Source organism: Oreochromis niloticus, linkage group LG22 (genome assembly GCF_001858045.2).
Source record: "Oreochromis niloticus isolate F11D_XX linkage group LG22, O_niloticus_UMD_NMBU, whole genome shotgun sequence".
Taxonomy (NCBI): Eukaryota; Metazoa; Chordata; class Actinopteri; order Cichliformes; family Cichlidae; genus Oreochromis; species Oreochromis niloticus.
The window spans coordinates 11,279,389-11,292,076 of NC_031985.2; the positions used below are offsets into that span (position 1 = coordinate 11,279,389).

The 12,688-nt window shown below is 41.9% G+C and overlaps 1 protein-coding gene and 1 long non-coding RNA gene across 7 annotated transcripts in view; both read right to left on the reverse strand.

Annotated features, from left to right (window-relative positions):
* LOC109196492 (zinc finger MYM-type protein 4) overlaps positions 1 to 12,688 on the reverse strand; it is a 196,862-nt gene that overhangs the window by 64,215 nt on the left and 119,959 nt on the right. The window lies entirely within an intron of this gene.
* On the reverse strand, positions 5,556 to 8,050 carry LOC112843494 (uncharacterized). 6 transcript variants are annotated; one of them, XR_003215862.1, is made up of 8 exons: positions 7,856 to 8,050; positions 7,515 to 7,639; positions 7,006 to 7,149; positions 6,563 to 6,764; positions 6,330 to 6,451; positions 5,988 to 6,132; positions 5,743 to 5,890; positions 5,556 to 5,626 (listed from the first exon to the last, which is right to left on the reverse strand). It is a non-coding gene; the product is annotated as an uncharacterized LOC112843494 (long non-coding RNA). The 6 variants fall into 6 exon arrangements; XR_003215861.1 differs by having other exon boundaries at positions 7,000 to 7,149; XR_003215860.1 differs by having other exon boundaries at positions 6,992 to 7,149.

Sequence of the window (12,688 nt, forward strand, 5' to 3'; positions counted from 1 at the left end):
TGTTGTACCGAGTGAATCGATTGAAACCAGGAAGTGCTAACAGGTAGCCGGCGCTAGCCGCAACCTGAGTTCCCCTTTCACTGTTTATATCTCCTGCGTCACAGTGCCGTTTACAGGTGAAAGCACATGCTTTGAACTCTGACACATTTCCCCAATGTAGCCGAGCTGCGAGCGGAGCCCTGCTGGCCGCGTTAACCCGCGAGCTGCTGGTTAACTGTTTTTTTTTTTACCATTGCTGTATTATTTTAGAAGATCGTGTCACGATAAGGTATGTTGGTTAATCTTTTGTAGGTGGAAAGAGTAGTGGAATATTTGCTGAACCTGAGCCTGCTGCTCAACCACAGAGACCCATACCTCCAGGTGGACCAACCAGCAACATACTTGGGCCTGCAGTCACTGCACCTACACAAAGTCCAAGCCGAAGCCACCCAAATAAGTCAAAGGTAGGCTGTAACGTTACCTTCCTTTCACTTTTTGACTTGTATTTTATGAGTTGCAGAACATTTTTATTCAAAGCCTGTGCAAAAAAAAGGACTCTTCAGTGAGGAAAACATAGCTTTGCGACAGGCAGCACTTCAATATTAATCTCTAATAAACAGACACTAACTAAGCCCTACCCGTCTGTGCTTCCAGTGAGGCCGGTGGTATAGTAACCTCAGAGGTGATCTCTCATTTGCATAGATAGTGACTGCAAACCTGGCTGATGTAAATGGTAAATGGACTGGTTCTTATATAGCGCTTTTCTACTCTATCTGAGCACTCAAAGCGCTTTATACAACTAACTCAGCCAATCACACAAGCATGTTTTTTTCTAAGTTGTTAAGTGCTAACTGTCTAACATTCATACACATTCGCACTGATGGATGCATCGGAGAGATGGGATATTTGACATGTCAGCCTGTTATTGTAGATGTCTGTGATTACTAATCAGCAAAGGTGTGTTTAAGTCAGCACGAAAGCCTGAAGTCGCCTCTAGCTTTAGCTCATTGTTTAATGACTCAACAAAGGTCCTGATATTGGTAACCTGTCAGTTGTAGGTACTGAGGGTCATTTAGATTATTTGCAAAACAAAACATGTGGCAAATATAACCACCATGACCTTTAAAACCAAAGAAATTTACACAATAATGTATAATAATTTTACTTTCTTGTCCTGTTCTCATGTCCATTTGATATGCATTTTTGTGCCTATCAAAACACCTAGATGTTGTGTTTATTGTCATTTCAATAAACACACCATCTAGAGAGGTTTTAAAGGACAAGCTGACATTAAAAAGAAATGATGAGTTTGTGCTTGCAGGTCACTGTCTTTGTGTTGATTTCTCTCTTTTTTTTTTTTGCAGACTAAGTGGATTTACCTTTATTAACATTATTATTTCCATTTTAAGTGTATGCAGTAAAACAAGAACACCTGTGCGTTTTACTTTTTTTCCTTATCTTTACTTTTTTTGTTTTAAATACAGGACAATCTAAGTGTGGGACCTGAACCTGAATCACCAGGTGGGTACTGTACATGTTCTTTGTGTATAACTTTTTCCATTGTACTATTAAACTACGTCTGTTAAGCCTTGCTGTTCAGACAGATCAGATTTAATCATATTGTACTGTCTTCTGAATTTTAGTTTTGCAACCTAAACTTTTAATCAGTCTTGACTCTTCAGTTAATGAGAGAGAAAAAGACATTTTGAGTCTGTTTTTGAGTCTCATCTGTGCATTTCCACTGCTTAACTGCATATAGCTCCATGCAAACAAAAATATGTGATAGTCTCAATAAATTGTCCTCCATCTTTGCTTTATTTTTTTTTATTTTTTTTAACACTTATTAGTTCCACTTAGATCTCAAATGTAATAAATATGCGATTTAACCCTCCTCTGTTACTGGACTTGAAAATGGCAGGGCTTGTGGGGTCTTAAATGGACTCAAGCTTTCTGGCTTTAGATGATAATTTGGTACTCCATGCTCTCGTCTAATTATGATCACTTCTGGATCCAAAAAATCAACGTGGTGATGTCCGTCACACTACACACAACACAGAGTGCAATAACCTGGAGGTGACATCACATGCCAGCGTGTTTGTTTCAGTTCCTCAAGCTCCCGAAGCCAAAGCCAGCAAGCCTGTGTCGAAAGAAGAAACAGCACCTCCAGTCGATGCACCAGCAGAGGAAGAGCCAACCGCTGCCCGTGCCGCTGCGCTCTCGGCACCCTCGGAGCCTGAACCCACGTCTTCCTCATTTCCTGATGACACTTCCCAGAAGAACTACAAGCCCCACCTGCGACTCAAGCCTCGCTCCCACAACAGGGTCCTCAACTCTCCTGGAGGAAAGTCTAGTGTGGTATTCTACTGATCAGCTGAGCATGCCACCTCTCCCAGTTTGTGTCCAGAAACCTCTTTGTCTGCTCCCCTGTTAATCTTCTCTCAATCCTACACTGCTCTATTGATGGTCATGTGATCTGTACACCTCAATACAGCCCAGTTATTGTTGTTGTTCACACCTGACGTCTGTCTCATAAGTTGTCCTCAACATCAATCATCAATGAAGCAGCTGAATGGCAGCTGCCACCTTATCACTTTAACTGTAACACTTTTCGGTCTGAACTTTGCAGTTACTGTTTTCGTCGTTTGTGTTACAAGCATTTGTAAGTGTAATTTGTTTGGAGGCACAACTGACTGCCAACTTATCGACTTTGTCGCTATATTTAGCAAGTTTTCAGACCTATTCTATTTTTTCTAAAAAGCGACTGGCGACAAATCTGGCAACTTTTTCTGTTGTTATTGGAGACATTTTGATTTCACATCAGCAGGTGTTGCCATGGGCACCTCGCCCTTGCCAAAGTGCTCACAGGCGGCAGATAGTTCTCACGCAGCAGTCGCCCCCAGCTGCTGTCAGAGCAGGAGATGTTCACCCCTATGCGTACAAACTGCAAATGAATCACACATGAGCAAAGCCGTTGCTCCTCCCCCACTGTAACACAGGGCAGGAGCAGCGGCAAATGTACATTTTTCTTTATCTAAAATAAATCAGTGCACTATAATACATCATTGTAATCATTGCAAACTTAGAAATCGGATGTCCTTGCAGAGCCTTAACTCCATGTTGTACATCCGATTTCCACTGAAGCTATGTTCATTTTGATTGTTTATGGTTAAAAAAAGTTCTGGTGTTACGCCCTGGTGTCCCCCGGTATCCCTTAGCTTGGTCCCCCTAGCTGGCCCTTGCTTCCCCTTTGTTGGTCTCCCTTCCCCAGCTTCTCGCCTCGAAAAATAGGCTTATGCGCCGGTCGGATCACGCTGTGTGGCTGCCGGCTAGCGAGTAGCTCGGCTACAGTGAGGAAAAACAGAGGGGATAAGGCTTCAGCGTTCAAGCATACGCTGTCGCCTGGGCACTGTGCCCAGAGTTAGATTCACATTGCATTTCTCCTGGACAAGAAAACTGTCAAGCTTTTGAACTAGAAGTCCCTTTTGAGGACTGGGTTAAATTTATTCCTGAAAAGGTTGAATACAATGACAAGTTTTCTCCTACCCAAAAAAGGGAATACACAATTTTGAAACCTGGCACTTTGACTCATATCATCAACGATCTTATATGGAAAAAGATCAAAAATACATGTACACTTGTGTTCCGAAGAGCAAAGGTTCATCCAACTGTCAACAATAATTATCTGGACATTAGAGGCAACTGTAAGTTGTGTCATGGCCAGTTAGAAATGTCATGTGACAGACAGCCAGCAATTAATAGTTCAATGGTGCTCCAGTGTTTCATGAGAAATACAGATCTCTCCCTGCACACTGGCCACTCCAAGCGGTTCATGTCTGGAAACCTGCGTGAACAGATCGCTAAAGAGCTGTGTGAGGGCAGAATGGAACCGGCTGTATGGAGGTCAGCGAAGGCAGCAGATCTGATGGATGTTGGAGGTCCTAAACCAAGCCACCTTCCAAATTTGGCCACTCTGCGAAAAGCCAAACAAGAGAGAAAAGACTTGGAATTAGGAGATAAGGACATCATTGCATCTCTGCAATTGTTAAACTATAGTGTTCCTCACAGTGGTAGCATCCGAGATATTGGACTGGGCAGGTTTTTCTGTCACTACTGGAGTCAAACACAGATGCATGTTTACAAGACATTGTCAAAAAAATCTCCCCCGACTGTGTGTTTTGATGCAACTGGTTCAGTTGTGAAAAAACTGCTGAGACCAAATGGCAAATCTGGCCATATCTTCCTTTATCAAGGTATTCTGACAGAAAAAAATTGCCCCAGTGTCCCAGTGGTGCAAATGCTGTCAGAGAAACATGATGTTAATGCTAGGGCTGGGCTATATCATACCGTTCACGGTAATACCGGTGTAATTTTGGGCAACGATAGGAAAATGACATATCGCGATAGAATATGGGTAAAACGCGCAGTGCCTATGTTTACATACGCACATGGCGGCGACGCAGAATGAGAAGAGCGAAAGCAGATCGTTGAATGAAACGGATGAACTAGAATTGGTTTGTAAAAATGCTGCAACTTCAGTGGTGTGGAACTGGTTTAGCTTTCGTTCATCAGATACACAACAAAGCACTATTTGCTAGCAGGCCGTCGTTATTAGCGTGTTTTTTGGAAAATACGGCACACTTAAAATCAATCCTTTGATTTTTCTGAAAATCGACAGTGCCCCTTATAATCCCGTGTGCCTTATGTATGAATTCTGGTTGTGTTTACTGACCTCGAAACGATTTTATGTGGTACACGGCGCTCGAAAATCTGTCAAATGTTTTAGTACGACTTTGCTAAGCTACGAACCCGCAGCGCTTGATGGATTGTCGGAGCATTACGGCTATCGTAGGCAGGAGCCTCGCTGAGTGATACGTACTGTGCTTCAACATAATATTACCGTATTGTGTGTGTATAACCTCTTTTTAAGTTTTGTGGATATTATACATGGTTATGCTGAGGATATGTCGGCCAATTTCCACTGAAAATGCCTTTTGCACAAAACTGTCATTGAAGAATTTGCATTTGCACTGTTAAATTTTTATATGACTTTAATGCACATAAAAAACAGCTGCTTGTTTAAGTGAAAATACATTGATGGGTTTTTTTGCACTAATAAAGTTGTGGAGTTGTGAAGTATTTTGTCTAGTGTCAATTATATCGTCAGTTATATCGTTATCGCAAATTTTTAAATGTATATCGTGATAAATATTTTTGGTCATATCGCCCTGCTCTAGTTAATGCCATCGCAAACTGGTTGACAGAATGGATTCATGCAGGTGCACCTGTGCCAAAGGAAACTGTGAGTGACTTTTCTCTGGCAATTCTGGGAGCTCTGTTACAGTGGGTAACAGAAATATGTGAGGAGAGCTGGTCACTTGCTGCAACAAACGGGGATAGAGATAATATTCACTTTCTCCCTGAGATTATTCCTCATATAATAAGACTGGCAAGTTACTTGCCACTCTGGACAGGAATAATGGTCCCTCTCTTCCAAAGCACCAGCAGCACAGCAAGTTCAGCCACAGTTGAAGCTGAGTTCAAAAACATCAAACACGGCCTTTTCAGACATTAAAAAACTTGCCTGTTCGAGTCAATCGCTTCATTGCTCGTCATCTTTCCTTCATCGAGGGAAATATGCGGATTTGTTCTGCAAAAGAAAAGGTCAAAGATGAGGCAACAGTGGGATCACTGAAAGTTACAGATGCCAATTCTGGATCAATGACGACTCATAGTGCAGAAGACAAAATAAAAATGGATGTTTACCCGTTTGTGGGATCTGATGCTGCCACAAACATTCTCCAGGCTGATGAAGATGCAGTTGAGAACTGGAGGGGCCTAGCTGTTCCACCCAAAAAAAGGAAGAGGACTTCTTGCCTCTCTCCATGTACCGAATGGCTCCATGCAGATGAATCTTTTGGGGCCAAAAGAGTGAAGATGGAATTATTAAAAAATGGAAACCTCCTTTAGCCTATTAGATTAGGGGAATCAACAATCTCTGTGCTCAATACCTGTGCATTTGATGCATTTTTTTCAGTGCTTACGTTGTGCCTTCTGTGACAGCCCCACATTTCAAAATGCTGTTCTGAAGGACAGTGAAAACCCAGTCCTGCAGCTGGTGAAAGCCATTGCCACAGATGGTGTGACCCAACAAACCTACAGGAGGAGAGCAGAGCTGCTTAGTGTAATGTTTGAAGCTGTCTCGTTGAGGTCTGGTGCGATCCAAATCGATGCTCAGTGCAATATCTCTGCTGTAATTGCTAAGACAATGAGGAACATCTCAAGTGTTTATTTTACCAAACACTGCTCTTCACAGCACTGCTACCTCAGCAAAGGGATGACAAGGGAAGTACCATTTGTTTCTCCTGCCATCTCTGTCCTCAAAGAGTCTGGTATGGCTCATCTTGGCACGGCTGTGGAAGCAGGACTTGGCCTACCTGAGTATACCTGCCTCAGGCCACTCTCCAATCCATCTCTGTGTCCATCAGAATTCAAAACAGAAGACAGCACCACAGGAAATGAGCTCTGTGCAGGGACAGTTACTCACAGCTACAACATTGGAGATATCGTGTGGATTGATACTGACCTTGCAAACCAAACAGAATTTCTACTGAATGAATTTCCCTCCAACCTGGTTCTCCAAGGAAAGTCGTTCACTTTGAGGGGATTAATTGTTTTCCATGGAAAGATGAGCACTGATGGTCTGGGGCATTACACTGCATACTGCAGGAGAGCTCCATGTGTGTGGGAGTTCTATGATGACCTGGGAAATGGAGTGACAGGGGCATCTGAAAAGAAAAAAAATACAACCCCATGCTGTGTTATACACAGTATAATGAGTGCTGCCTGCATTTTTCTGTTTTATTTGATTCTTTACAGTTACATGTGTTCAATATGGCTAGTTTGTGTTATCAGTAAGTTCAGTTTTGCATATAAAGTTAAAGTTCTAAATTAAAAATCTTTTAACACTCTTTTTTTCAGTTTGTCAGTCTGATGCATATTTGCTTTTACACACCCATTCACCTTCACCTGTAGCCTTGAAAGAAACCATTCCATTTTTCTGTCAATAACTGTATTTGTTTTGTGTTGACCTTGTGGCTTAAGTCAGGGGTCAGCATCCTTTTCAGTTCAAAGGGCCCCTTTTCCCCTGCTGCTACAAAACCTGTCTAGAGCCTAAAAAAAAGAAAGACCTTGTAAATATCTAGAAAATGAGTTGTTGTATCGTGTAAGCTATGGAAATGTAAATAACAATATATTTTTTTAGATTTTATAAGAAAATGAATTATCAAAGCTTTATAATGGAAAAAAGCATTTGTTAAAATGAAGCCAGCTAAGTGAGTCCTTTCCATAATAATTGAAAATTAGGAAAGATGGGCAACCAACTTGAAAATTACAGTAAACAGATTTGAAGCTAAGAAACATTAAATCACTTTTAAAACCCTTGTACATTCAGTGAATAGTCAATGCAGATATTTCAACAAAAAACAAACTTTTAACAGAACCCTTTCTTGTTGTCTTTATAATAAAACATGACTTACTTGGTCTTATAAGAGCCACAGTGGAGGGGCCGGAGAGCCACATGTGGCTTTAGAGCCACAGGTTGAAGATCCCTGGCCTAGCTAGGTGGTGTGGAATATTCAGTTTTCCACATGTAGGTAACAACCTATGAAAGCAAACACTTCATTTTTTCTGAGACAGCTACATTAATAATAATGAACATATATAATTCAAAACAAAACCATAGAGGCCAACTGGGTATGTAAAAAATAATAATAATTTAGGTATACGTGAATCACTTCACATGAAACTCAGTTTTGCCACAGATTCACTCTACTGTGATAGTTTGATCACCACTTGTGTGTGTGTGTGCGTGATTTACCTTGAGAGTGCTGTGTGCTTGCGTCTGTTGGAGCGTGCTTCGGCATCCTCCGTGGATCTAGGTTCCCCTAGTAGCCCCGGTATTCCCCTGGTATCCCTTAGCTTGGTCCCCCTAGCTGGCCCTTGCTTCCCCTTTGTTGGTCTCCCTTCCCCAGCTTCTCGCCTCGAAAAATAAGGTTAGGCGCCGGTCGGATCACGGATACACTGTAATCCCAAAAGTTATTTGCATTCAAATGGTTTAGCTATAATCACTGATGGTAATTAATTTTCTTTGTAAAACTAAAATCATATAACTGTGTCAGACAGAACTCATCGGTGGAAGCTTTTTGCACTTAACCTATATTGTTTTGCATGTGATGCACTAAAATGAATACATTTAACATGGTCCTTTCTATTTTAAGTTTATTCTAATAAATAGTTTAAGTTCAATTTTTTATAAGAGAATAAGTTTTAAACTCAACACTCAAATAATAAAAGTAAATTTGATGTTTACTGATTATGTTTAGTTGAAAGCACTTTCACTATTTTTAAGTTTTTGTTGCCCCTCCCATATTTTTCCCGGCACTGGAACCGAAGACATGTCTGGACTTGTTTGTCAGAAAAAATTAAGACAAGTCGTTTTTGGTGGTTTTGCCTGGGATTGGACATGTTTGTTTCAGTCTACAGTCGATAGGGAGTACTTTTCCTCAAACCTCCACGCAAACTGGTGAGTGAAATCTTTGTATTTCAACTTTAAGCAAAAATAGTTGCATGATACATTACGCAAATGTGCACGCTAATTCAATCTACAGTGAACCCTCGTTTACCGCGGGGGTTACGTCCCAAAAACAACCCGCAATAAGTGAAATCCGCAAAGTAGTGAAAAGTATTTATTATAAATGTTTTAAGGCTGTAACCCTCACAGCCTTAACCCCTGCTCATGCGTAATGGTTCTAGCATCTTCCTCGTCCATCCAAACCGCGCGGTTCCATTGTGTGATGTGAGCACATCCAAACCGTGTTCAGGGTTAGCCCGGGTCCGGACTCCGGCCCCGGTCAGAGGAGGAGGACCAGAGTAGAAGAGTGAACCAGTGGACGGTGTTAGATGAAGCTCATCATCTTTATGAAAGAAAAATTACAAAAATATGCACAACAGGTTAATCCTCCTTCCAGGTTAAGCCTAGGTCGCAACCTGCTGTACAGGCTCCTGCAGCCAATCTACAAAAACCCATTCTCTTGACGGGTTGCTGCCTTATCAACATTGAAGAATGGGTCAAATGCAGAGGACAAACTTCATTATACAGTTGTATAATGACAATAAGCCTTACAGATTCCCCAAATTTTCCTGTTTTTTTTTTTTTTTTATTTGGACAATTAACTTGTACTTAAATAATAAAGAGCATTTATAGAAATACAATACTTTGACCTTTTATACTTGTGTTACTCTCCACCAACAGGTTAACTCACAGTTTTTTCCCCCCCTCTGTAGAATGCTGCTGATGGTGACCTTGAAATCCCAATAGGAATCATCTTCAATGGTGAAAACGGAAGTCCAGAGCAAGAACTGAACCCCTCCCAGCTGGAGATCCTTCTAGAGGGCAATGTGGTAATGGATTCCATCTGCAGTCTTCCTTTGGCAATGTGTCTCCTGTTTGGACTGACTTATGCACTCCGCTTGGAGTACCCAAAGTGCATGAAGAATACATTCCTGTTTATCCAGCAGATTATGCTGAATCTGGGACGAAACGATCCTCCTCCAAAACTCCAAAGGCTAAAAAATGAGCTTTCAATGTGTGCATAGATACATTGAATGTTCACTCTTCATTGAGCAGCTTTTTCTCAAGTTCAGGAAGTCATTATTGTGTTTGTAATTGTCTTTTTTTGTTTTTAGTGGATGGCAAAACCAGGGCTTAAAGGAGTAGTTCACTGATTTTACATACTGAGATATGTTCTTACCTTAGCTTTGAAGAGTTGATGCATACCTGTCTTGTCTTTGTGTGAGAGAAAGGCTCTCCCATATATTCCAACTACCTCCACTTTTTGCTCCTTTTAGAAGCTACCGAGCTCCTCCACGTTTTCCCTATTTATGTAAAATTACATGAAAAGTTACACTATCTAAGTTTAGTTTCACTAAATTTAACGTATAGATTTTTTAAGCCGATAAAAAGGGGCACTATATTACAAGTGCGCAGTAACCCTAGTGCACTCTGGAGCATAGACTGAGTTACTGGGGGGATGAAGAAGTGCTCCTACAGTGTTATTACACCTTGTAATATAGTACCCCTTCTTATCGGCTTAGAAAATCCACACGTTAAATTTAGTGAAACTAAACTTGGAGAGTGTCACTTTTCATGTAATTTTACATAAATAGGGAAAACGTGGGGGAGCTCGGTAGCTTCTAAAAGGAGCAAAAAGTGGAGGTATTTGGAATATATGGGAGAGGCTTTGCTCCATTTGCATGACTGAGGGCACGCACAAAGACAAGACTGGTACACATCAACTCGTCAAAGCTAAGGTAAGTGTAACCGGTGGGATTCTGCGTTGTGTCTGACGAAAAAGGTAAAAGAAAGAAAGGGTTCCTCCAAGTAAATAATTTGCCCACTCCAGCTCCTCTCCCACAGGGGAATTGTAGAAAAGGGGGCTGGCATTTATTATTACATTAAACATAAAATATGCATTTACACGTAATATATTTGACATAAGATAAAACAAAAACAACAACACGAAATCCGACATACCTGACGAAAAAGGTAAAAGAAAGAAAGGGTTCCTCCAAGTAAATAATTTGCCCACTCCAGCTCCTACAACCAAATACAAACAGTGGGGAAGAGGGTTAGCTCAACCCACCACAACTTCCAAGCTAGTAAGGAGTATATAGATCCATGCTAGCATTTATGGCGCCTAAAACACATTTATGATGCACACATACTACACACTTATAACATCTAACAAAAACAGGCTTAATAATAACAATAATTGAACTAAAATCGCAATCAAAAACATCAGGGTGGCTAAATATGAATTATATGTGGGTTTTAAAGTGTTGGGAAAGAAATTACACCAACCTCTCCCACAGGGGAATTGTAGAAAAGGGGAGAGGCAAAAGGGGTACACTGTATTTATAAGGTTGCACCAAAGAAGAAGAAAAGAATGAGGAGGGGCTCTAACTGACATAACTACAGGCTTGGAGGTCCTAAAGGTCAGGTATAAAAGGAACGGTTTGGGGGTTTAGAACACATTTTGTGTAATTATAACAATGTGATTTATGACCCTGTTACATTCACCCCCCAAGAATTACACAAAATCCTAAAGAGTACACACAAAAAAATAAAATAATAAAATGTATAAATACACAATAACAGATACAGTGGCCTCAAACAAATTCACATCACATATACAATGAATAAGATCAGCAACATAGCTTCCTCCAAGGAGGATAAGAGACCTGAGACCCGCTCGGCGCCTAGCAAGATCCCAGGACATACTATAGACAAAATGAGGTGCCATTTACACCACACAAAACAGGCCACAATATCTATGGGCGTCACCATCAGACTGCACAGACTGACAAAATACAGTCAACTCTGTGCTTGTATTATACTTTTTCAAAACCAATAGCAATGGACAACATATAGCAATAAACAAATTCACACATCGATAACCACTGCTTGAACAGGTTCAACACCAAGGAGTGTTTCAAGTTGAGCCATTGATTCAATCAAGCGACGAACTGGTTTAATGATTCTACCAAAACGTGTAGTAAGTCCCTGATCCACGTCCACATTTTCGGGTTCAAGAGAATGAAAACTGTGGGATGGGAAAGCAGCAGGGGAGTCTGGGGAGGCTCCATCACCAGCCAGCCCACCAAGATCAGGAACATCCATTATGGGAGGGGTCTCATGAACGCCATCTTCGACTGGGTCAGCGGCGGATTGCTGATGGATCCATGATAGTGTGCGGTCATCATGCTCGCCAATGCTGAAGACAGAAGCCACAGTACGTGTAGCAGGGGGTACAGCTCCTGTGTCCCCAAAAGATGTCACAGACCCATCAAGGTCAGACTCAGGGGGGCCACTGACAACGCTCACAGCAGGATGTGCAGCATCGTCATTCAATGTTGTGTCCAAGGGCAAAAAGTTAACTTGAAGGAGCAGGTTGCGATGCACCACACGCTCGTGTCCTTCTCTGTCTCTGATACGACAGATGTGAAGAGCACGATCCAAGTCGACTACCGTGTACACAACAGGCTCCCATTTGTCAGAGAGCTTCCTTTTCCCTCTGACTCCCTTGTTTGCCAACAACACCTGGTCTCCCAGTGAAAGAGGCAGACCCTTCACCTTTCTGTTGTACTGGTCAGACTGGTGTCTCTGCTCCATCGTGCTGTGTTCCTGGGCTTGGAGCATGGCAGAGCGCAGGTCATTCATCAGTGACTTGACATAGGTATCATAGTCACAAATGGTGTCATCATGAAGGACATCCCGAAACATTAGGTCAACTGGCAACCTTGGGACCCTCCCAAACATCAGGTAGAATGGCGCAAAGCCGGTGGTCTCGTGTGCCGTACAGTTATACACAAACGTCATGGACTGTATCATCTGAGGCCATTTCTGCTTAGATCTGGGGGGGAGGGACCGTAACATGTTTCCAAGGGTGCGATTAAATCTCTCCGTGGTACCATTACCCATGGGGTGGTACGGTGAAGTGTGGGATTTGGCAATGCCACCCAAAACCAGAAGCTCTGCAAGCAGTTCGCTCTCAAAACTAGCTCCCTGGTCAGAGTGAATGCGCTGAGGGAAGCCATACACGCAGAAGAATCCATCCCAGAGCTTTTTAGCAACTCTCTTAGCTGTCTGATC